The sequence below is a fragment of the Triticum dicoccoides genome, chromosome 5B (assembly GCF_002162155.2).
Source record: "Triticum dicoccoides isolate Atlit2015 ecotype Zavitan chromosome 5B, WEW_v2.0, whole genome shotgun sequence".
Classification (NCBI taxonomy): Eukaryota; Viridiplantae; Streptophyta; class Magnoliopsida; order Poales; family Poaceae; genus Triticum; species Triticum dicoccoides.
The window spans coordinates 480128490-480155158 of NC_041389.1; the positions used below are offsets into that span (position 1 = coordinate 480128490).

At 46.5% G+C, this 26669-nt stretch overlaps 2 pseudogenes; both read left to right on the forward strand.

Annotated features, from left to right (window-relative positions):
* Positions 1-431: 431 nt before the first annotated feature.
* On the forward strand, positions 432-2237 carry LOC119309794 (annotated as a pseudogene).
* Positions 2238-2305: 68 nt separating this feature from the next.
* On the forward strand, positions 2306-26669 carry LOC119309795 (annotated as a pseudogene).

Genomic DNA, 26669 nt, shown 5'->3' on the forward strand with positions numbered 1-26669 from the left:
TTGGTGAGCTTCTCTCTCTCAAGTCAAGTGTAATGCCCCATGTCTGTGGTCAGTTCCTCGATTTGGATGGTTTCAGGGTTTGGTGTGTGCTGCATGGGGAATGGATCCGGAATGGTGGATTTATCGTCACAGCAGATGGATGTGGCTTTTGTGCAGTGTTGTTTTTTCAGATTAAGTTTTTTTAGCAAAATTCTTTTGATGCTTACTTTGTTTAGGGATGTTTCCGGCATCCAACAAAGAAACATGATAAATTGTAATGTGTCGCATTTTATCAATCGGCAAAGCTAAGTTGGGGGTACTTGCACAATTGCGGAGAAAGAAGGGCATTTTGGCCAGGGCAGAGCTAACATGGGACATTTTGTCAACTCTTAGCCTTGAAAGTTTTGGTGAGAGAAGGGGAGTACAACCATGCAGGGAGTGGTTCATGGGTCATGGCGGCCGTGGCGCACGACCGGCGGAGAAGGGGATGTGCTCCCGGGGCTACCTCCACCGCTGCGGCTGAAGACGACGGGGAGGAGCAGCACCTCAACCCCTTCCTCTTGGACGCGGAACCCTCGTCCTTGAGAGTCCAGTTCAGGTGTGTGCCATCTTGTGGTTCATCTGTTTATGCTGCTGGTGGGCTTCTGGATCATTCATCGGGTCGTATATGTTGTGGTGCAGGAATTTCGCGTCGCGGGCGCGATGGGTGGAGGAGGCTGGTGCGGCAGAGGTGTTGGACAACAAGGGGAAGCTCTGGCTGACCACCGGCATAGCACGGGGCGGCAAGCTCTACTACAATGTGGAGGAGATCGGGTACGCCACATGTTTGATGAAATGCTGTAACATTGAAGCATGCCCTGGATTCCTTGTATTTGAAACCGCATGACTATTACCTACTTTTTTTACTAGTTACATCATGTTGCACTCAAAATAGTGCACCCGTGCAACATCATTGCTTAGAGATTATGCATGAATCACATGTCATGGTTTTGTTTTCAAATACTCCGACTTGCAGTTTAAGGCTTGTTGCATGATCAAACTACGCAGGTTCTTGGCAAAAAGAGGGGCATTTGTTCTTCTTGATGACAAGGATGAAACAGTTGGAATGGAGGATATCTATGGAAAGATTGCAACAGGAAGTTATGGGTGCTCCTGGGATGCCTTCCAAGCTTACAGGCACTTGAAGTTGCTTGGCTACATTGTTGGACGGTATGACATTCCCTGGACAATGAAGCAATTCCGTTCTGGTGATGTCACCAATTCCCCCGTGAGTATGGATGGCACAAGCCAGAGCTTTGGTAAAGCCAATGGTGCCTGCAATGACATTACCAAATTGCTCGAAGGAATGCATCTACCAAATAGCAAATTTAAGAAGTCGTCCCAGGAGTCCCTAGTTTTCTTGTATGTCTGTTAAGGTAATGTTTCTCTTCCTGCCACACTTGCAGATCGTGGATCCACGCTTTGAAACTTGTGCAGCAATTTCATTTACAGCAATCCATCCCTGGTTATTTCTTCACACACGCGCTTAATTTTTTGGTCATGTGTTTGATATGATTAGTTATCTCGTTTGAAAAGTATGATTTCCCATTTCAGTTTTATATTCTGAAACTTTGGTATATTTAGGCATGCAGGATGTGCCTGTGATGTGCTATTGGCTCTCTTTGCACATGGATATATTTTCTATGTTGTTAACTGTCTTTCTGTGAACATAGATTTAATTTATCTGTTCTATTGAACCTGAGTGGTTATCATGTTTGAGCTATATAAATGCAAGTAATTTAAGTTTTTTAAGCCTAATATTGAAGGTGATAGAGTTTTTTTGGTTACTAGGCATAGTTATAGTCAGCTAAACCCTGTCTTGCAATCAAACATTGATTCCTATATTTATATGCTTATTATGCATCCATCAGTTGTGACTTGTCACTAGTTCTTTTCTCGGCCGACTATAAATCCAATTCTAAGCCGCAATGAGATGCAAGGCATAAATAGAAGAACAGAAGAACTTAAATAGAAGCTCTAGAAGTACTATGTAAGAAGATACAAAAAGGATCACAATATATGATTTTGGGCTCAACAGTTTTCAGTTTGTTTCAACAACCTGCCGATCGGTATTTCTGGCCATAACCTTTTGTTGTTGTTGGATTTGGCGCAGAGACAAGCCACCTTCAAGGGATGAACTGGAAACGGTGGAGAACAAGTTTGACGGCATTTCTCTTAAATTCCCCGAAAAACTAGGAGCCACCTCAGGAGGCGATTAGGGTTTCGAGTGGAAAAGAGGGCGGCCACCGGTCAATTCTTGCCGGTGGGCTGCACAAAGGGAATCCTGATGGCTGCGGCATCAGGTTCGTCGAGCGGGAAGGATGCTCTCTCGCCAAGGGCGGCGAGGGCATGCATGGAGGAAGCCATGGAGAAATTAGATCTCATGGAAGAGGAGGCAACACCATTGATCCTGGATGATGTTGATGACGGCGCAAGGCCAACCTGGGGGATTGCGGGGAAGGTTCTCCATCGGAATTTTTTGCATATTCAGACGATTGCCAACTCTTTGTGGCCGGCCTGGGGTAACCCTAGAGGTCTGGTGTTCCGATCGGCTGGTGAGAACATCTTTGTGGCGGAATTTGAGACTCAGCGCGATCACGATCGCGTGTTGGAGGGTTCACCATGGCATGTGAGCAAGCATGCTGTCATTCTTACTGAGTTCAAGGAGAGTATGCAGCCGTCAGAACTGCAATTTGACAAACTCAGGATTTGGGCTAGGGTTTTGAACCTGCCGTTCAACCTGAGGAGTGACACAAGGGGCAAAGCTGTGGCTAGGCAGATTGATACGAACGCATCAGCAGTCCAGTTTGATCCCGTTGGGGGGTTCCTGCATGCAAGGGTGGCCATAGATGTGAGGAAGCCTCTGCACAGGTGGATATTGACACTAGTAGAAAAGGGGGCAATGGTCCAGGCCGGGTCAGCCCATTAGTCCCGGTTCAATCCAGAACCGGGACCAATGGGGGCATTGGACCCAGTTCGTGAGCCCCGGGGGCCGGCCGGGCCACGTGGGCCATTGGTCCCGGTTCTTCTGGACCTTTTGGTCCAGGTTGGTGGGACGAACCGGGACCAATGTGCCTTGCTCCTGGCCCACCACCATTGGTCCCGGTTGGTGGCCTGAACCGGGACCAAAGGCTTCCCTTTAGTCCCGGTTCAAGCCACGAACCGGGACCAATTAATTGCCTATATATACCCCACGAGCAGAGCACTCTCACTGCTCTGTTTTTGGTGGCCGGCGAGGAGAGAGCTTTGTGGTGCTCTAGCTCACCTCCTATGCACACGAGGTGTTCGATGGAATGCCCGAGCCACACTACTTAAGCTTTCTCCTCTCCAAGCTCGACCTCCAAGCTCCATTTTCCTCAATATTTGTCTAGGTTTAGCGGTCCGTCACGTCCCGTCCCCGTCTTCACCGCCGTCGATCGCCCGCGCCAATCTCGTCGCCGGCACCACCGTGGTGAGCCGCTTGTTCTTATCTTCTTTCTGAAAGGAAAAAAAATCTTACTTGTATGTTTATATAGATACTTGTATAATTTTTTTACTTTTATTATTGCATCTTATATAGTGCGATGGTTTTGGTATCCGCCCCCGTCGGCCCTCGTCCTGTCTATGATTCGGATGTGGTATATATTATCTTTTCAAAACTATTGGTTCATCTATTGTTTATGACAATTATGTCGACCAACATGACATAGAATTTATTTATCTAGGAGGTAGTTACTGAAAATATTGAAGAAGAAGCTTCCAAAGGATAACGAATTGCCCGACAGTACATACGTAGCAAAGAAGGTCGTATGCCCTCTAGGATGGGAGGTGCAGAAGATACATGCATGCCCTAATGACTGCATCCTCTACCGCGGTGCGTACAAGGATCTGAACGCATGCCCGGTATGCGGTGCATTACGGTATAAGATCAGACGAGATGACCCTGGTGATGTTGACGGCGAGCCTCCCAGGAAGAGGGTTCCTGCGAAGGTGATGTGGTATGCTCCTATAATACCACGGTTGAAACGTCTGTTCAGAAACAGAGAGCATGCCAAGTTGATGCGATGGCATAGTGAGGATCGTAAGAAAGACGGGAAGTTGAGAGCACCCGTTGACGGGTCGCAGTGAAGAAAAATCAAGAGAAAGTACTGGGATGAGTTTGCAAGTGACCCAAGGAACGTATGGTTTGCTTTAAGTGCGGATGGCATTAATCCTTTTGGGGAGCAGAGCAGCAATCACAGCACCTGGTCCGTGACTCTATGTATGTATAACCTTCCTCCTTGGATGTGCATGAAGTGGAAGTTCATTATGATGCCAGTTCTCATCCAAGGCCCTAAGCAACCCGGCAACGACATTGATGTGTACCTAAGGCCATTAGTTGAAGAAATTTTACAGTTGTGGAATGGAAACGGTGTACGTCCATGGGATGAGCACAAATAGGAGGAATTTCACCTAAAGGTGTTGCTGTTCGTGACCATCAATGATTGGCCCGCTCTCAGTAACCTTTCAGGACAGACAAACAAGGGATACCATGCATGCACGCACTGTTTACTTGACACCGATAGTATATACCTGGGAAGCTGCAAGAAGAATGTGTACCTGGGCCATCGTCGATTTCTTCCGACCAACCATCAATGTCGAAAGAAAGGCAAGCATTTCAAAGGCAAGGCAGATCACCGGAGGAAGCCCGCCATGCATACCGGTGATCACGTACTTGCTATGGTCAGTGATTTACACATAATCTTTGGAAAGGGTCCCGGCGGACTAGCTGTTCCGAGTGACGCTGGGGGACACGCACCCATGTGGAAGAAGAAATCTATATTTTGGGACCTACCCTACTGGAAAGACCTAGAGGTCCGCTCTTTGATCGACGTGATGCACGTGACGAAGAACCTTTGCGTGAACCTGCTAGGCTTCTTGGGCGTGTATGGGAAGACAAAAGATACAACTGAGGCACGTGAGGACCTGCAACGTTTGCACGAAAAAGACGGCATGCCTCCAAAGCAGTATGAAGTTCCTGCCAGCTATGCTCTTACCAAAGAAGAGAAGGAAATCTTCTTTGAATGTTTGCTTAGTATGAAGGTCCCGACTGGCTTCTCGTCGAATATAAAAGGAATAATAAATATGGCAGAGAAAAAGTTGCAGAACCTAAAGTCTCATGACTGCCACGTGATTATGACGCAACTGCTTCCGGTGGCATTGAGGGGGCTTCTACCGGAAAACGTCCGATTAGCCATTGTGAAGCTATGTGAATTCCTCAATGCAATCTCTTAGAAGGTGATCGATCCAGAAATCATACCAAGGCTAAGGAGTGATGTGGTGCAATGTCTTGTCAGTTTCGAGTTGGTGTTCCCACCATCCTTCTTCAATATCATGACGCACGTGTTGGAAATATGCCCTAGAGGCAATAATAAATTGATTATTATTATATTTCCTTGTTCATGATAATCGTTTATTATCCATGCTAGAATTGTATTGATAGGAAACTCAGATACATGTGTGGATACATAGACAACACCATGTCCCTAGTAAGCCTCTAGTTGACTAGCTCGTTAATCAATAGATGGTTACGGTTTCCTGACCATGGACATTGGATGTCATTGATAACGGGATCACATCATTAGGAGAATGATGTGATGGACAAGACCCAATCCTAAGCCTAGCACAAGATCATGTAGTTCGTATGCTAAAGCTTTTCTAATGTCAAGTATCATTTCCTTAGACCATGAGATTGTGCAACTCCCGGATACCGTAGGAGTGCTTTGGGTGTGCCAAACGTCACAATGTAACTGGGTGGCTATAAAGGTACACTACGGGTATCTCTGAAAGTGTCTGTTGGGTTGGCACGAATCGAGATTGGGATTTTTTCACTCCGTGTAAACGGAGAGGTATCTCTGGGCCCACTCGGTAGGACATCATCATAATGTGCACAATGTGACCAAGGGGTTGATCACGGGATGATGTGTTACGGAACGAGTAAAGAGACTTGCCGGTAACGAGATTGAACAAGGTATCGGTATACCGACGATCGAATCTCGGGCAAGTAAAATACCGCTAGACAAAGGGAATTGTATACGGGATCGATTGAGTCCTTGACATCGTGGTTCATCCGATGAGATCATCGTGGAACATGTGGGAGCCAACATGGGTATCCAGATCCCGCTGTTGGTTATTGACCGGAGAACATCTCGGTCATGTCTGCATGTCTCCCGAACCCGTAGGGTCTACACACTTAAGGTTCGATGACGCTAGGGTTATAAAGGAAGTTTGTATGTGGTTACCGAATGTTGTTCGGAGTCCCGGATGAGATCCCGGACGTCACGAGGAGTTCCGGAATGGTCCGGAGGTAAAGATTTATATATAGGAAGTCCTGTTTCGGCCATCGGGACAAGTTTCGGGGTCATCGGTATTGTACCGGGACCACCGGAAGGGTCCCGGGGGCACACCGGGTGGGGCCACCTGCCCCGGGGGGCCACATGGGCTGTAGGGGGTGAGCCTTGGCCTACATGGTCCAAGGGCACCAGCCCCAAGAGGCCCATGCGCAAGGAAACTTGGGGAGGGAAGAGTCCTCAAAGGGGAAGGCACCTCCGAGGTGCCTTGGGGAGGATGGACTCCTCCCCATCCTTAGCCGCACCCCTTCCTTGGAGGAGGGGGCAAGGCTGCGCCTCCCCCCTCTCCCCTGCCCCTATATATAGTGGAGGGGAGGGAGGGCATCCATACCTGAGCCCTTGGCGCCTCCCTCCCTCCCGTGACACCTCCTCCTCTCCCGTAGGTGCTTGGCGAAGCCCTGCGGGATTGCCACGCTCCTCCACCACCACCACGCCATTGTGCTGCTGTTGGATGGAGTCTTCCTCAACCTCTCTCTCTCTCCTTGCTGGATCAAGGCGTGGGAGACGTCACCGGGCTGTACGTGTGTTGAACGCGGAGGTGACGTCCGTTCGGCACTTGATCATCGGTGATTTGAATCACGACGAGTACGACTCCATCAACCCCGTTCACTTGAACGCTTCCGCTTAGCGATCTACAAGGGTATGTAGATGCACTCTCCTTTCTACTCGTTGCTGGTCTCTCCATAGATAGATCTTGGTGTTACGTAGGAATTTTTTTGAATTTCTGCTACGTTCCCCAACAGTGGCATCATGAGCTAGGTCTATTGCGTAGATTCTTTGCACGAGTAGAACACAAAGTAGTTGTGGGCGTCGATATTGTTCAATATGCTTGCCGTTACTAGTCTTATCTTGATTCGGCGGCATCGTGGGATGAAGCGGCCCGGACCAACCTTACACGTACGCTTACGTGAGACCGGTTCCACCGACAAACATGCACTAGTTGCATAAGGTGGCTGGCGGGTGTCTGTCTCTCCCACTTTAGTCGGATCGGATTCGATGAAAAGGGTCCTTATGAAGGGTAAATAGCAATTGGCATATCACGTTGTGGTTCATGCGTAGGTAAGAAACGTTCTTGCTAGAAACCCATAGCAGCCACGTAAAACATGCAAACAACAATTAGAGGACGTCTAACTTGTTTTTGCGGGGTATGCTATGTGATGTGATATGGCCAAAAAGGATGTGATATGTGATGTATGAGATTGATCATGTTCTTGTAATAGGAATCACGACTTGCATGTCGATGAGTATGACAACCGGCAGGAGCCATAGGAGTTGTCTTTATTTATTTGTGACCTGCGTGTCAACTTAAACGTCATGTAATTACTTTACTTTATTGCTAACCGTTAGCCATAGTAGTAGAAGTAATAGTTGGCGAGGCAACTTCATGAAGACACGATGATGGAGATCATGATGATGGAGATCATGGTGTCATGCCGGTGACGATGATGATCATGGAGCCCCGAAGATGGAGATCAAAAGGAGCAAAGTGATGATGGCCATATCATGTCACTATTTGATTGCATGTGATGTTTATCATGTTTATACATCTTATTTGCTTAGAACGACGGTAGTAAATAAGATGATCCCTTACAACAATTTCAAGAAGTGTTCTCCCCTAACTGTGCACCGTTGCGACAGTTCGCTGTTTCAAAACATCACGTGATGATCGGGTGTTTTATTCAGACGTTCAAATACAACGGGTGTTGACGAGCCTAGCATGTACAGACATGGCCTCGGAACACACGCGAAACACTTAGGGTTAACTTGACGAGCCTAGCATGTACAGACATGGCCTCGGAACACGGAGAACGAAAGGTCGAGCATGAGTCATATAGAAGATACGATCAACATGAAGATGTTCACCGATGATGACTAGTCCGTCTCACGTGATGATCGGACACGGCCTAGTTTGACTCGGATCATGTAATCACTTAGATGACTAGAGGGATGTCTATCTGAGTCGGAGTTCATAAGATGAACTTAATTATCCTGAACATAGTCAAAAGGTTTTTGCAAATTATGTCGTAGCTCACGCTATAGTTCTACTGTTTAGATATGTTCCTAGAGAAAAATTAGTTGAAAGTTGATAGTAGCAATTATGCGGACTAGGTCCGTAAACTGAGGATTGTCCTCATTGCTTCATAGAAGGCTTATGTCCTTAATGCACCGCTCAGTGTGCTGAACCTCGAACGTTGTCTGTGGTTGTTGCGAACATCTGACATACACGTTTTGATAACTACGTGATAGTTCAGTTAAACGGTTTAGAGTTGAGGCACCAAAGACGTTTTTGAAACATCGCGAAACATATGAGATGTTTTGAGGGCTGAAATTGGGATTTCAGGCTCGTGCCCATGTCAAGAGGTATAAGACCTCCGATGACTTTCTTAACCTGCAAATCAAGGAGAAAAGCTCAATTGTTGAGCTTGTGCTCAGATTGTCTGAGTACAACAATCATTTGAATCGAGAGGGAGTTGATCTTCCAGATAAGACAGTGATGGTTCTCCAAAGTCATTGCCACCAAGCTCTTAGAGCTTCGTGATGAACTATAACATATCAGGGATAGATATGATGATCCTTGAGGTATTCGCGATGTTTGACACCGCGAAAGTAGAAATCAAGAAGGAGCATCAATTGTTGATGGTTGGTGAAACCACTAGTTTCAAGAAGGGCAAGGTCAAGAAGGGATACTTCATGAAACGGCAAATCAGCTGCTGCTCTAGTGAAGAAACCCAAGGTAAAACCCAAACCCGAGACTAAGTGCTTCTGTAATAAGGGGAACAACCACTAGAGCAGAATTACCCTAGATACTTGGTAGATAAGAAGGCTGGCAAGGTCGATAGAAGTATATTGGATATACATTGTGTTAATGTGTACTTTGCTAGTACTCCTAGTAGCACCAGGGTATTAGATACCGGTTCGGTTGCTAAGTGTTAGTAACTCGAAACAAAAGGCTACGGAATAAACGGAGACTAGCTAAAGGTGAGCTGACGATATGTGTTGGAAGTTTTTCCAAGCTTGATATGATCAAGCATCGCACGCTCCCTCTACCAAAGAGATTGGTGTTAAACCTAAATAATTGTTATTTGGTGTTTGCGTTGAGCATAGACATGATTGGATTATGTCTATCGCAATACTGTTATTCATTTAAGGAGAATAATGGTTACTCTGTTTATTTGAATAATACCTTCAATGGTCTTACACCTAAAATGAATGGTTTATTAAATCTCGATCGTAGTGATACACATGTTCATGCCAAAAGATAGTAATGATAGAACCACCTACTTGTGGCACTGCCACGTAAGTCATATCGGTATAAAACGCATGAAGAAGCTCCATATTGATGGATCTTTGGGCTCACTCGTTTTTGAAAAGTTTGAGACATGCGAACCATGTCTATTGGTGTATATGCATGAAGAAACTCCATGCAAATGGACCGTTTTGACTCACTTGATTTTGAATCACTTGGGACATGCAAATCATACCACACGGGCAAGATGACTGAAAAGCCTCGTTTTCAGTAAGATGGAACAAGATAGCAACTTGTTGGAAGTAATACATTTTGATGTGTACAGTCCAATGAGTGCTGAGGCATGTAGTGGATATTGTTATGTTCTTACTTCACAGATGATTTGAGCGGATGTTGAGTACATTTACTTGATGAATCATGAGTCTGAATTATTGAAAGGTTCAAGTAATTTCAGGGTGAAGTTGAAAGATCGTCGTGACAAGAGGATAAAATATCTATGATATGATCATAGAGATGAATATCTGAATCACGAGTTTTGGCACACAATTAAGACATTGTGGAAATTGTTTCACAATTAATACCGCCTGGAACACCATAGTGTGATGGTGTGTCCGAACATCATAGTTGCACCCTATTGGATATGATGCATACCATGATGTCTCTTATCGAACTGCCACGATAGTTTATGGGTTAGGCATTAAAGACAACCACATTCACTTTAAATAGGGCACCACGTAATTCCGATGAGATGACACCGTATGAATTATGGTTTAGAGAAACCTAAGTTGTCGTTTCTTAAAAGTTTGGGGCTGCGACGCTTATGTGAAAAGTTTCAGGCTGATAAGCTCGAACCCAAAGCGGATAAATGCATCTTCATAGGACACCCAAAACAGTTGGGTATACCTCCTGTCTCAGATCCGAAAGCAATAAGGGATTGTTTCTAGAATCGGGTCCTTTCTCGAGGAAAAGTTTCTCTCGAAAGAATTGAGTGGGAGGATGGTGGAGACTTGATGAGGTTATTGAACCGTCTCTTCAACTAGTGTGTGGCAGGGCACAGGAAGTTGTTCCTGTGGCACCTACACCAATTGAAGTGGAAGCTTATGATATTGATCATGAAACTTCGGATCAAGTCACTACCAAACCTCGTAGGACGACAAGGACACGTACTACTTCGGAGTGGTAAGGTGATCCTGTCTTGAAGGTCATGTTGCTAGACAACAATGAACCTACGAGCTATGGAGAAGCGATGGTGGGCCCGAATTCCGACAAATGGTTAGAAGCCATGAAATCCGAGAGAGGATCCATGTATGAAAACAAAGTGTAGACTTTGGAAGAACTACTTGATGGTCGTAAGGCTATTAGGTACATATGGATTTTGAAAGGAAGACAGACAATGATGGTAAGTGTCACCATTGAGAAAGCTCGACTTGTCGTTAAGATGTTTTTCGACAAGTTCAAGGAGTTGACTACGATGAGACTTTCTCACTCGTAGCGATGCTAAGAGTCTGTTGGAATTATACTAGCAATTACTGCATTATTTATGAAATCTTGCAGATAGGATGTCAAAACATTGTTTCCTCGACGATTCTTGAGGAAAGGTTGTATGTAATACAACCGAAAGGTTTTGTCTATCCTGAAATATGCTAATAAGTATGCAAAGCTCCAGCAATCCTTCTGAGGACTGGAGTGAGCATCTCGGAGTTGGAATGTATGCTTTGATGATGATCAAAGATTTTGGGTGTATACAAAGTTTATGAGAAACTTGTATTTCCAAAGAAGTGAGTGGGAGCACTATAGAATTTCTGATGAGTATATGTTGTTGACATATTATGGATCAGAAATGATGTAGAATTTCTGGAAAGCATATAGGGTTATTTGGAAAGTGTTTTCAATGGAAAACCTGGATTAAGCTACTTGAACATTGAGCATCAAGATCTATAAGGATAGATCAAAACGCTTAATAGTACTTTCAAATGAGCACATGCCTTGACGTGATCTTGAAGGTGTTCAAGATGGATCAGTCAAAGAAGGAGTTCTTGCCTGAGTTGTAAGGTATGAAGTTAGGACTTAAAGCTCGACCACGGCAGAATAGAGAGAAAGGACGAAGGTCGTCCCCTATGCTTAAGACGTAGGCTCTTCAGTATGCTATGCTGTGTACCGCACCTGAAGTGTGCCTTGCCATGAGTTAGTCAAGGGGTACAAGAGTGATCCAAGAATGGATCACAGGACAGCAGCCAAAGTTATCCTTAGTAACTAGTGGACTAAGGAATTTTCTCGATTATGGAGGTGGTAAAAGAGTTCGTCGTAAAGGGTTATGACGATGCAAGCTTGACACCTATCCGGATAGCTCTGAGTAGAGAGACCGGATACATATAATGGAGCAATAATTTAGAATAGCTCCAAGTAGAACAGTTATTTGGAATAGCTCCAAATAGAACGTGGTAGCTGCATCTAGGAGATGACATAGAGATTTGTAAAGCACACACGGATCTGAAAGGTTTAGACCCGTTGACTATAACCTCTCTCACAAGCATAACATGATCAAACCCAGAACTCTTTGGGTGTTAGTCACATGGGGATGTGACCTTGAGTGTTAATCACATATCGATGTGAACTAGATTATTGACTCTAGTGCAAGTGGGAGACTGTTGGAAATATGCCCTAGAGGCAATAATAAATTGATTATTATTATATTTCCTTGTTCATGATAATCGTTTATTATCCATGCTAGAATTGTATTGATAGGAAACTCAGATACATGTGTGGATACATAGACAACACCATGTCCCTAGTAAGCCTCTAGTTGACTAGCTCGTTAATCAATAGATGGTTACGGTTTCCTGACCATGGACATTGGATGTCATTGATAACGGGATCACATCATTAGGAGAATGATGTGATGGACAAGACCCAATCCTAAGCCTAGCACAAGATCATGTAGTTCGTATGCTAAAGCTTTTCTAATGTCAAGTATCATTTCCTTAGACCATGAGATTGTGCAACTCCCGGATACCGTAGGAGTGCTTTGGGTGTGCCAAACGTCACAACGTAACTGGGTGGCTATTAAGGTACACTACGGGTATCTCTGAAAGTGTCTGTTGGGTTGGCACGAATCGAGATTGGGATTTTGTCACTCCGTGTAAACGGAGAGGTATCTCTGGGCCCACTCGGTAGGACATCATCATAATGTGCACAATGTGACCAAGGGGTTGATCACGGGATGATGTATTACGGAACGAGTAAAGAGACTTGCCGGTAACGAGATTGAACAAGGTATCGGTATACCGACGATCGAATCTCGGGCAAGTACCATACCGCTAGACAAAGGGAATTGTATACGGGATCGATTGAGTCCTTGACATCGTGGTTCATCCGATGAGATCATCGTGGAACATGTGGGAGCCAACATGGGTATCCAGATCCCGCTGTTGGTTATTGACCGGAGAACATCTCGGTCATGTCTGCATGTCTCCCGAACCCGTAGGGTCTACACACTTAAGGTTCGATGACGCTAGGGTTATAAAGGAAGTTTGTATGTGGTTACCGAATGTTGTTCGGAGTCCCGGATGAGATCCCGGACGTCACGAGGAGTTCCGGAATGGTCCGGAGGTAAAGATTTATATATAGGAAGTCCTGTTTCGGCCATCGGGACAAGTTTCGGGGTCATCGGTATTGTACCGGGACCACCAGAAGGGTCCCGGGGGCCCACCGGGTGGGGCCACCTGCCCCGGGGGGCCACATGGGCTGTAGGGGGTGCGCCTTGGCCTACATGGGCCAAGGGCACCAGCCCCAAGAGGCCCATGCGCAAGGAAACTTGGGGAGGGAAGAGTCCTCAAAGGGGAAGGCACCTCCGAGGTGCCTTGGGGAGGATGGACTCCTCCCCATCCTTAGCCGCACCACTTCCTTGGAGGAGGGGGCAAGGCTGCGCCTCCCCCCTCTCCCCTGCCCCTATATATAGTGGAGGGGAGGGAGGGCATCCATACCTGAGCCCTTGGCGCCTCCCTCCCTCCCGTGACACCTCCTCCTCTCCCGTAGGTGCTTGGCGAAGCCCTGCGGGATTGCCACGCTCCTCCACCACCACCACGCCGTTGTGCTGCTGTTGGATGGAGTCTTCCTCAACCTCTCCCTCTCTCCTTGCTGGATCAAGGCGTGGGAGACGTCACCGGGCTGTACGTGTGTTGAACGCGGAGGTGCCGTCCGTTCGGCACTTGATCATCGGTGATTTGAATCACGACGAGTACGACTCCATCAACCCCGTTCACTTGAACGCTTCCGCTTAGCGATCTACAAGGGTATGTAGATGCACTCTCCTTTCTACTCGTTGCTGGTCTCTCCATAGATAGATCTTGGTGTTACGTAGGAATTTTTTTGAATTTCTGCTATGTTCCCCAACAGCACGTCCTAGTTCATCTAGTTGATGAGATTGTCATTCTGGGCCCCGTATTTCTACACAATGTGTAACCCTTTGAGAGGTTCATGGGAGTCCTAAAGAAATATGTCCGTAACCGCGCTAGGCCAGAAGGAAGCATCTCCATGGGCCATCAAACAGAGGATGTCATCGGGTTTTGTGTTGACTTCATTCCTGGCCTTAAGAAGATAGGTCTCCCTAAATCGCGGTATGAGGGGAGACTGACTGGAAGAGGCACGCTTGGAAGGGACTCAATAATATGCAGGGACGGATATTCTTGGTCTCAAGCACACTACACAGTTCTACAGAACTCTACCTTGCTGACCCCGTATGTCGATGAACACAAGAACAGTCTGCGCTCCAAACACCCGGAGCAGTGCGACGACTGGATTACATGTGAACACATCAGGACTTTCAGCAGTTAGTTGTAAGCACGTATCAGAGGTGACAACACTATTTGTGATGAGCTGTACTTATTGTCCAGGGGACCATCTTTGACTGTATTGATTTGGAAAGGATACGAGATAAACGGGAATACATTTTACACGATTAACCAAGATCAAAAGAGCACCAACCAAAACAGCGGTGTCCGCTTTGATGCAACAACCGAGAGGGGAAAGGACACATATTATGGTTACATAGTGGACATATGGGAACTTGACTACGGACATGATTTTAAGGTCCCTTTGTTTAAGTGCAAATGGGTCAATCTGTCAGGAGGCGGGGTACAGGTAAACCCACAGTACGGAATGACAACAGTGGATGTGAAAAATGTTGGGTACACTGACGAACCGTTCGTCCTAGCCAATGATGTGGCACAGGTTATCTATGTGAAGGACATGTCTACCAGACCGAGAAACAGAAAAGATAAGGAAGCGAATACATCATACGATGAGCCAAAGCGCCACATAGTTCTTTCAGGAAAAAGGGACATCGTGGAAGTGGAGGACAAGACAGACATGTCTGAAGATTATGAAAAGTTTCATGAAATTCCTCCCTTCAAAGTCAAGGCTGACCCCAGCATCCTGATAAACGATGAAGATTATCCATGGTTACGGCGCAATAAGCAAATGACACAAGCGAAGAAAAAGTGAAGACTTTCTCCCGCAACTATTATGATGATACCATGCCAACTTTGTAACTGACGAGTATGATACCATTGTCCGTTTTGTACATGCACATGCTATGTGGGTCAATTTATGATACCATGCCAACTTTCAACTTTTTCAGAGTTCATTTGAAATGCTTTAACGTCTTATGGTTCGGCCCTCGTAATAATTAAAAATAGCAACAATAAGTATTTTGTTGTAAGTAGAAACAAAATAAAATAAATAAAGCAAGAAAGAAAACAAAAAAAACAAAAAAAGTGTTTTCAAATTTGAAAACTAATGGCACTAACAGAAAGTTTATAATTTTCCTAAAACTAAAAGCAAAAAGAATTGAAAAATAAAGCAAAAAACAAAAGAAAATAAATAATACAGAAAACAAAACAAAAAAACAACAATAAGTATTTTGTTGTAAGTAGAAACAAAATAATATAAATAAAGGAAGAAAGAAAACAAAAAAACAAAAAAGTGTTTTCAAATTTGAAAACTAATGGCACTAACAGAAAGTTTATAATTTTCCTAAAACTAAAAGCAAAAAGAATTAAAAATAAAGCAAAAAACAAAAGAAAATAAATAATGCAGAAAACAAAACAAAAAACTGGAAAAAAATAAAAATAGCAACAATAAGTAAAGAAAACAAAAAAACAAAAAAATGCCTCCTACTGGGCCCCCACGGCCTGAATACGACATGAAACCCTACTATGGGCCAGGATTCAGGCCCGCAGTAGGCCCAGAAGGCCCATCAGGCAAAGCAATAGCAAGTAGGCCCGAAAGCCTGCGGTGGAGAGGAGCTCGAGAGGGGTGCGGCAGTGGGGCTTATAAACCACTGCGCGCCCCTCTCAACTAGCAAGGTGGGACTAAACTTTGGCCCCGACGCGGGCAGCACAGGGGCCTTTGGTCCCGATTGGTGGCAGCAACCGGGACTAAAGGGGGGGCATTGGTCCCGGTTGGTGGCACCAACCGGTACCAAAGGCCGCCGCTTCCCGCCCTTTGGGCTGCCGAAAAAGAGGCCTTTGGTCCCGGTTGGTGGCACGAACCGGGACTAAAGGGTGCATTAGTCCCGGTTGGAGTCACGAACCGGGACCAATTGCTTTGCTATATAAGCAAACACTTTGCAAAAATTCAGAATCTCATCGCCAGTTGCCCCTGACGACGCCGACCCTCCTCGACGCCGCCAGGCTGCTCCACCTCGCCGTTGCCATCGCCGCCGCCAAGGCCGTCACCTCCCCGAGCCCGCGCCGTCCTCGTCGCCGGCCTCCCCAAGCCCACGCCCCGTGCGCGCGCCGCGCGCCCCGAGCCCCTGCCCCGTCCCGCCCTCGCGTGCCGGCGCCCCCGCCGCCCCCACCGTCGCGATCGTCATCTAGCCGCCCCCGCTGTGAGCCGCCGCGCTGCACGGGCTCTGTTTTTTTTCATTTTTATTAGTTTAATTTTTTTTGTTCAGTGTATATGTGTATGTATGTGGCTATGTGTATGTAGATGTTCAAAATGTATAAAAAAATTCAGAGCATGTTTTCGTTCATATATGTATTTTTTGTTCATATGTGTATTAATGTTTTCATATATGCAAAAGATAGATTTTTAGAAAAGTTAGGTTTTTTTCTGTTCATAGATTTTTTTGGTGATATTAATTATTGTAGAATATGCAAATGTTTGTATATTCATATGAATAATGCATTGGGCAAAACCTTTGTTTTTTTCAAAATTTTCTATTTGAACATTTTTTTAAACAAGCAATACTAAAAGAATGAGAGGAAAAAGAAAAATAAGAAGAGGAAGAAAGGAGAAGAAGAGGAGAGGAAGAAGAGGAGAAATAAATAAGAAGAGGAAAAAAGAAGAAAGGAATAGAGGGGAAAGAAGAAACTTCAACACGAGGGGGGGTACCGATAGCCCCTCTCCGATAACATTATTTTCCCATGTATATGTATGTCGCGTTGTCGATATAACCCCCTCGAGATAACTTCGACATGAGGGGCGGTCAATATATATACCCCCTCTCGACCGTGATAACTTATACAACGGCAACACCCCCCTCGGCCCTCTCGCTCGACCAAAACTCTCGAGGACACCCAAACCCTAGAGAGAAAACGATGTTGGTCTCCTACCCCCTCCCGCCGCGCCCCTACCCGACAAATTAACTCTCTTGAGGCCACCCAAATTTACCAAGTTAAAAGAGCGTTGTCGTCGAGGCCACCCCTAGCTAGAAAAGCAGCGTCGAGGCCACTAACATGATTCCTTATTGTGATTAGCTAGCTAGTTCTACGTTTGCCACTAATATATATATATATCCATCTGTACCATGTTTGAATAATAATTGACATGTTGTAAATATTTGCAGAAACTATGGAGCACTCCCGAGACGAAGAAACAGAAGCGATGTTGGGGGACATAATCGCAAATGGAAGTGATGAAGTTGCGTCATTTCTCCTCGACACCGATGGTCAGCTGGAAGGACTGGAAGAAGAGAGCTATGTTCATGATGGCTTCGACCCATTAATGCCGGTACAAGAAGAGGACTATGTTCATGATGGCTCCGGTGATACAATGGAGGTACAAGGAGACCGTGCTGACTGCTCCGATGACCGAACCGAGTCTGGCCAGGTATATATATATTAGTTAAGCCCATACTGACTAGTTAATTGATGCTTCCATTGTTTTGGTATATGTACACATATTAATTACTCTCATCTTTCTTCCTTATAATTTCTAGCCCTCCGGATCGAGCACAACTTCGGTAAGGAGACGAGGCCCGAAGAAAAAGTTGAGCTCGGATGAAAAGTTTGAGATCATAGAAATCACGCCCGACGGCGAACCGAATGAACCCATCCGGACAAGGAAGGCATTTTCTACTCAGTGCGGGGTTCTTGATAGGGACAAGATCCCGATCAGCATCCAGCAATGGTATAAGCCTAAGGAGAAAGACCCTGAGGTGTCTTATGTCAATGATATGCAGAAAGAAGATCTTTGGACTGAGCTGAAGGAAAATTTCACCCTACCGCTAGAGGAGGATCCGGAGAAGCCAGTTAAAGAGCAATTAATCAAGTCTTGTGCTCTTAAGAAGATGGCAACCCTAATGAGGGGGTGGAGGAAAGAGCTGAACCAGTTTGTCAGAAAAAAAAGACACCACAATTCATCGGCAAATATGAGAAGATCAAAGATCACTGGCCCGCACTTGTGGCCCACAAGACATCGGAAAAGAGTAAGAAGATGTCGGCGACAAACAAGAAAAATGCTGCGAAGAAGAAGCTTCACCATCGCACGGGGTCAGGTGGCTACCTCAAAGCCCGGCCTAAGTGGTCCAAGGCTGAGCATGATCTGCTTGAAAAAGGGATCGAACCAGAGACAATGTACTGGCCAGACCGTTGCCGTACTTGGTTCTTCGGGGCTGGCGGAACCTTGGACCCTGTAACAGGGAAGTGCCAGTGGACGGACGAGCAACTGCAAATACCAGTCAAGAACCTTCGACACTATATCGATGCAGCGCAGCGAGGGACGTTCCTTCCAAACAGGGAGAAGGACGAGCTCACAATGGCCCTTGGGAATCCTGAGCACCCTGGACAGACACGAGGCACGCCAGGCTCCATTCCATGGAAGGTTGGTTTTCCGGACACAGGGGGTTACAAAACCCATGAGAGGAGGAAGAAACTGGAGCAGGACCAACTGCAGGCGCTGCACGAAAGGGTAATGGGGCTAGAGGATCGAGAAGAGGAACGAGAAGCAGAAGATCGCAGCAAACGACCTGCCGAAGCTTCCCCCGAAGCTACCCTGCCATCTCAGCGGAGAAGCAGCGTGGCTTCCACCGAGCTGCTTCAGCCGGAGCATGTCTTGACGGCTCCTGCCAGCTATCCCGTGGATGGTATCACGGAGTCTCAAAATTGCCACATTATGGCGCGATGGATGAATTTGAAGGTCAAGGCGGCTGTTGGCCAAGTTTATCCTAGTGGACCCGGCACAAATTATCGCTGCCAGCCGATTCCAGAAGGATATGCTAAGGTGATGGTGGATGAAATAACAGAGGGATTTGAGGACCTCCCGCTTGACCACCCTATCGGTGAAGGGGAGACTAGGCTGGGTTCTGCTCTGAAGACTCCATGCCTATGGCGGAAGGAGCTCAGCAACCTTCTAAACTAGACGCCTCCGCCTCCTCCTCCTCCTCCTCCGGCGAGTCAGGGCACTCCGCCTCCTCCACCGCCTCCTCCTCCGGCGAGTGACGATCAGGGCACGCGTGGCGGCACTCCGCCTTCTTCTCCGCCTGCGCCGGCGCTCTCGAGCAGCCAGCAGCCTCCTCCTTCTCCGCCTCGCCAGCAAGGGTGGAAGAGAACCGCCGCCGCCCCGACTGCTCTGGCGCGTTGTACTCCTTCTCCTCCGCCTCGTAAGCAAGAACGAAAGAAGACAGACGTTGCAGCCACTCCGTTTGCTCCGGCGTCTAGCAGCACAACCAGAGGCGGGAGGCAATACAAATACGGTCCACCTCTCAAGCCTCTAGAGAAGTTACCGTACGAGAGGACCGAGGAGGAAAATGATACGATTGTGCAGACCCACGTGAAGGAGTTCTTTAAAGGGGTGAAAGCAAAGAGACATCCACCTCCGAAGGAGAAGGTAGATCCGGTGAAATCAAAGCGCACTATCGATGCCCTAAGGAAACCACCAAAGTCTCCACCGAGAACCAACTATGAGCGCATTACTGAACAGACATATCTCCAAGCCCTGCGGTCGGGAACTACTGTCAGTGATAAAAGGTTAAAAGAACGAGCAAAGGGGAAAAATTGCCCAGCTCGGCGAACAAGCACAGCAATCGTGCCCCCCGCTCAATGTGTCTAATGCTCCAGGGACGGTGGCCGGTTATGGCAATCTTGAAGATTACCTGCCTGACGATGCACTTCCTGATTTCATGGAGGTGGACAAACACAGATACGAGTACGGAAAGCCTCTTGTCAAAGATGAAAAATCTCTGACAACAATGATGCAAAGATTCCATAGTTGGTACATGAAAACCTGCAGAGAGTCTGAGGGGACGAACTGTATCTGAACATTAAAGAGGAGCACGACCTCGTTTCAAATGATCTGTTGTGTGTTCCATTTGATGAGTTCTTCGCGTTCTTCAACCAAAAGGCCCTCGATAAATTAATGGTCTTTTGCTACTGCCTGTAAGTACTATTTCTGTCATTAAGTCTCTATATATAACTCGGCTCTTTTATTGCATGTATTTATAATTAATTATCCTCAATATATTATGCAGATTGAAGATCATCGAGTGCAAAAAACAAGAAATTTATGATATTGGGTTCATTAACACAAATATCATAGATGTATTTCTGGTTGAAAAGAACGTCAAAGAGGCCGAGGACAACTTCCTAAAATCGTTGATCAAAAATCAAAACAAAGATACCATACTCTTTCCTTACAACGGCAAGCGAGTGTTACTGTCGTGTGCATATTCGGTTTCCCTTATTACTCGAGCGAGGTTATAGTAATGTAATTGATGAGTTATGCATGTGTGCGCAGGTACCACTATATTCTTCTGGAGATTAATCTTGAGCATGGACTAGTAACCGTCTTACACTCGAGACGGAAAGATCCTGAAACCTATGCAGACATGACTGAAATGCTCAGCAAGTAAGTTCAATCGATCATTATCGCACCATATCGGCAACTTTTTGTTCATTTCCTGATATCTCAAGTAATAATAATTATTTTCTTTGTCATGCAGGGTTTGGAAACAGTTCACCGCAGAAGCTCCAGGACTGCCGAAGGAGCTGCGATATACATAACCGAAAGGAAGTACTACTGGCTAGCTAGTTGCGCGCATCTCCCGTTGACTCTACAGCTATACTTTCATCAATGCCATTTATAATGCTTCATTATCAGTTTGATTGACCTCTATTTCTCGTAAAGTGCTTGTGGCAGGAGGAAGGGAATGATTTCTGTGGATACTACGTGTGCGAGTTCATCCACACCGCGACTTTGAAAAACAAGCGGGGCTACTCTCAAAGACAATATGAAGTGCGTAAGCAATAATATTCACAATTTCGTTTTATTACACCATCATTTCTGTTGAGTTTCATTCATATATATGTATTAATTAACCCCCTTCTTCAAATTAGACGTGGCAGATGCGGCATGAACTCCTAGAACCAGATCGCATGAAAGGAATTCAAGAGGAATTGGCGGGATTCTTTCTTGACCACGTCATCAGTAAAGCCGGAGAATACCATGTGGAAATTGATTTCAAATGCTAGGGGTTTGTAATTAAGAGATCTTATACATATTGTACATGTATGTAGCCAGTAGTATCGGATACATGATACGAAAACTTGTTGTTCGACCAATCTCTTGGAGAAGGAGAGGTCGATCGATCACTTATCTCGGTATGCATGGCGAACTTCTGTACTGAATGGTTCTCTCGATCACTTATGTATATATAGTACGTAGCGTCGACCAAGCACACACATAAGAGAGGACACTTCTCTCTATTAATTAGCTAGCTAACACAATATATGAACACCTAAATTAACCCCCCAAAACCCCCTCCTTTCAAAAAAAAAACCCAGCCACTGGAATGCTGATGCGTGGATGCCTTTTGGTCCCGGTTGGAGCCACCAACCGGGACCAAAGGCCCCCTGACTGGGCTCGGCGCACAGGGCCACGTGGAGGCACATTGGTCCCGGTTCGTGTTTGAACCGGGACTAATGGGTGGAGGTATTAGTAATGACCCATTAGTCCCGATTCATGAACCGGGACTAAAGGCCCTTACGAACCGGGACTAATTGGTGTTTTTCTACTAGTGTGATCAATTCTGCAGCGAGAGGCAGCAGGGATTGGTATGACATACAGTACGAGAAGGTACCCAATTTCTGCTTCTCGTGCGGACGATTGGGCCACTCGGATCTTCACTGTCCGACGCCTGGATCACGGGATGAGAACGGTGATTTACCGTTCAAAACGAGCTTGAGAGCGCAGGAAGAGAAGAAGAAAACAGTGTCCAGCGATGGCTCGTCCAAAGAGCAGCAATCTAGTCAGAATAGCAACAAGGAGGCTCGTACGACGAATGCAAAAACAGGCGCAAAAACAGATGCAAATACATATGCTTATACTGAGGTTGTCTCCCCTCCAAAGAAAAACAATCAGAAGAACAAGAGGAAGGGAGGTCCTCAAAGTCAGAAACAAGTATATAGACAGATTGCGTTGCCACCGGTAACTATCGTGGAGCAGGTGCAAGAGAAAGAAGCCACCAATGCAATGGTGGTTTTCAGAGCGGGAGAGAATGCATCGGTGGGTGAGGACAGAGATGTTGTGATAGAACGGGAGGCGAAGAAGAAAAAGCCCACACCCACCAATTCTCAGAATTCGGATGAATCGGCGGTGGCTGCGTTGCAGCCCCGCCAGGAACAATGAGTTGCCTAAGTTGGAACTGCCGAGGGCTTGGGAACCCCGCGGCAGTTCGTGAGCTTCGCAATATTGTGAATCAAGAAGGGCCCGATCTCCTGTTTGTCATGGAGACGAAGATTTCGGCAAAGAGAGTGGAAAGTCTGAAACTCCTGCTTGGGTCCGCGGGCTATTTTGCAGTTAGCAGCGCCGGTCTCAGTGGGGGAATTGGTATGTTCTGGTCCGGGGAACTAGATGCAGAGTTGATGAACTATAGTTCCGGCCATATTGATATGATGGTGCGGAAGAAATGTAATGGCGCGAAGCAATGGAGGGTGACGGGTTTATATGGTGCACCGATAGTTGAGGATCGTCATCATAGCTGGAGGTTTATGAGGACACTTTATGCAATTCAGCATGATGCGTGGATTTGCATTGGAGATTTCAACGAGACCTTGAATGGTTTGGAGCACTTTTCCAGAACTCCCAGACCGGAGTGGCAAATGAGGGCGTTTAGGGAAGTGATGGACGATTGTTCTCTTATTGATTTGGGTTGGTCGGGGACTGAATACACATGGGATAACATGCAGTTCGGCAGATCGAATGTGAGAGCCCGGCTGGATCGGACGTTTGGTAACTCCGCTCTCTTACAGATGTTTTCACACGTTAAGGTCAGACATATAGTAACAACGGAGTCAGATCATTGTTTTGTGTTAGCGGATCTCTGCGAGCACTTGGAAACGGCAGTGCCCAGAGGGCCAAAACCTTTTACATATGAGGACATGTGGCAGACGCACGTGGACTATGACAAGTTGGTCTTTGACTCATGGCAGAAAGGGGCAGGCCGGGAAGGACTACGAGGAGTGACTCAAGCTCTCACAGTGCTTCAGGGCAACCTAGCGGTGTGGGGAGCGAAGGAGTTTGGCTGTTTGTCACGCAAGATTAGGAAGTTGCGAGAGCAGCTCTCCCAACTGCGTGCCAATCCTTTGCGACAGGGACCTACGAAAAAGAGAAAGCGGTGGCTCAGAAACTTCAGCTGGCTCTGCATCAAGAAGAAATCTGGCTCCGTCAGCGATCACGTGTTCCATGGCTGCGGGAAGGGGACCGAAACACGAGTTATTTTCAGGCCCGGGCCGCCCAGCGCAAGCGCATGAATAAGGTAGAAATTCTTGTCTATAGTGACGGATCGGTGTGTACTAGTTTGGAGGAAGATCGTGCGGAGGTGCAGCAGTTCTATGAGAAGTTATATACCTCGCAAGGTTTTCATCAGATGGATGAATTGCTGGATGCTATACAGCCACGGGTGACTCCTGTTATGAACGATGCACTAAGCAAGCCGTTTACAAAGGAGGAGGTGCGCCGAGCCCTTTTCCAGATGGCTCCATCGAAGGCCCCGGGGGTGGACGGTTTCATGGCTGGGTTTTTTCAGCGTCACTGGAGTTGGCTCAAAGACGACATTGTTCCAGCGGTGCTTGACTTTCTTAATGGGGGAGAACTACCACCGGGGATAAACGACACTTCTATCACATTGATCCCCAAGGTACGATTCCCACAAAGTATCACTCAATATCGTCATATTTCTCTCTGTCCGGTTTTATATAAGATCGCCTCCAAGGCCATTGCTAACCGTCTCCAAGAGTTCTTGGATGATATTATCAGTGTTGAACAAAGTGCGTTTGTCCCTGGTCGCCTGATAACTGACAATGTGCTAATTGCACATGAAAGTGTGCATGCGATGAGAAGTAGGAAGAAAGGGGGGAATGTTGTCTGTGCTATTAAGCTGGACATGATGAAAGCATACGACCGTGTAGAATGGCATTATTTGCAGGCAATCATGTTGAAACTTGGTTTCCGTATGGAGTTTTTTCGCCTAGTCATGAAGTGTGTCATCTCAGTCAGATTCTCAATACGGGTGAATGGTGAACTTCTTCCTTTTTTCACCCCCTCGAGGGGGCTAAGACAGGGGTGCCCAGCGTCTCCGTACTTATTCCTGCTATGTGCGGAAGGTTTAACTTCACTTCTGAACCACTTTGGTGGTGTGAGAGTGGACAAAGGCATTCGAGTCAGCTACCGATCTCCGTGGATTAATCATCTTCTCTTCGCGGATGACAGTCTAATTTTTATGCAGGCAAAGGTGGATAGTGCCCAAAGGCTCAATGAGATATTGAGAATTTATGAGAGGGGCTCAGGGCAGGCTGTCAACAAAGAGAAAAGCTCAATTTATTTTAGTCCAAACACCTCTGCCTCCGATAAGCTACTGCTGAAACAAACTCTGAACATTTCGGTAGAAGCTTTCAGCGATCGTTATCTTGGTCTACCTACAGCTGTGGGTAGGATCACAAGCGGTACTTTTGACCATATTGGAGAGAGGATCCGAAGCAAACTCCAAGGAGGGTCAGAAAGAATGATTTCTTGTGCTGGAAGGGAAGTACGTACAAAAACTGTAGCCCAAGCTATACCTATTTTCAGCATGAGTTGCTTCAAGTTAACAAAGAAGGTGTGTAAGAGCCTCACTTCCTCCTTCGCTAAGTATTGGTGGAGCAGCTCCCTGGATCATAATTCAATGCATTGGAAGGCCTGGCCGACCTTGGCAGGTCCAAAGGAGAAGGGAGGAATGGGCTTCCGGGATCTTGAGCTTTTCAACACAGCTCTTCTCGGCAAACATGGGTGGCGACTGATGACGAACCCATCATCGCTTTATGCTAGAGTTCTCAAAGGGAGATACTTTCCCACTTGTGATTTCATGCAAGCTACAACCCCGTGGTTTTCCTCGGCGATGTGGCGTGCCATCATTGCGGGGAGGGATTCTTTGCAAGTTGGTCTGATCAAACGCATTGGAGATGGCAGTTCGGTCTCTATCTGGGATGATAAGTGGATTCCCGGTACTCTTTCTATGACTCCGACTGTCAGAAGCACTAATACACAATTGCAAACAGTCTCAGACCTTATTGATACGGTCAATTGGTCGTGGAAGGTGGATGTGGTCCGTCAAAATTTTATCACCCCCGATGCGGATGCAATTCTTAACATCCCCCTCATGCGGGGTGGGGGTGATGATGTCTTTGCATGGGCTCACGAACGGTCGGGATGCTATACTGTAAGATCAGCGTATCGTGCTCTAATGACTCGTAACGAGCATCTGGCTCTAGAGGAAGGGACGATCACCGAGACTTCATCGACAGACAAACAGTTATGGTCCCATTTATGGAAGCTTAAGGTTTTGCCAAGGGTAAGAGTGTTCTGGTGGCGGGTGTTGCATGGGATCCTGCCGGCTGAATCTACTCTCATGTACCGCCATATCACAACCATTGGCACCTGCAAACTTTGTCTTCACGCAGAGGAAGACATGAAGCATGCGTTATTGGATTGCACCCACGCCAGACGTTTTTGGAACACGGCGCCGGACTAGCTTGACATCAAGCGACCGGAGTTGCACCCACTTACATCAGTTACATGGTCTCGGGATGTTATCTGCGATCCGATGTTCTCTGAGTCTGAGAAAGCAAAACTGGTTACTGTCATGTGGGCGATTTGGACCTCAAGAAACAATGCCACACATGACAAGAAGGAACTTGATCCTGTTCAGTCCATGAAGAAAACCCAAGAAGCTCTATCTGTACTTGAACTTCCTCGCGAACACGCGCGAATTTTGCCGGGGCATGGTTGGAGACCGCCAGACTTGGGCTGGATCAAGATCAACACTGATGGAAATGTTGCAATGGAAGCTAGGAGGGGAGGGGCAGGTGGAATCGCAAGAACACATTCATCATTTCTAGCTGCATGGTGCAAACCTTACCCGGAATCACTGATCCTCTTATAGCCGAGCACTCGCTCTACGCGATGGTGTTCTCTTTGCTCATCTTCGAGGCTATTCTGAGGTGGTTTTCGAGTCTGATAATTTGGAGATTGTGAATCTCTAGAATACGCGTCACAATGCTCGTGCGGTCGTGGCGCCTATCTTGGCCGAGATTAGGGAGCATGTCATTTATTTTAAGTCTTTTGTAATTCAGCACGTAGGGAGATCAGCTAATGTTTCGGCTCACATTTGTGCTAAACAAGCTAGCACCTTGGATGTAACCGAATGTTGGATGGACTCCATTCCGAGTCTTCTTGTAACCAGCCTCTCAGCTGATTTAGCTGGAGCTGTTAGTGTTGAATAA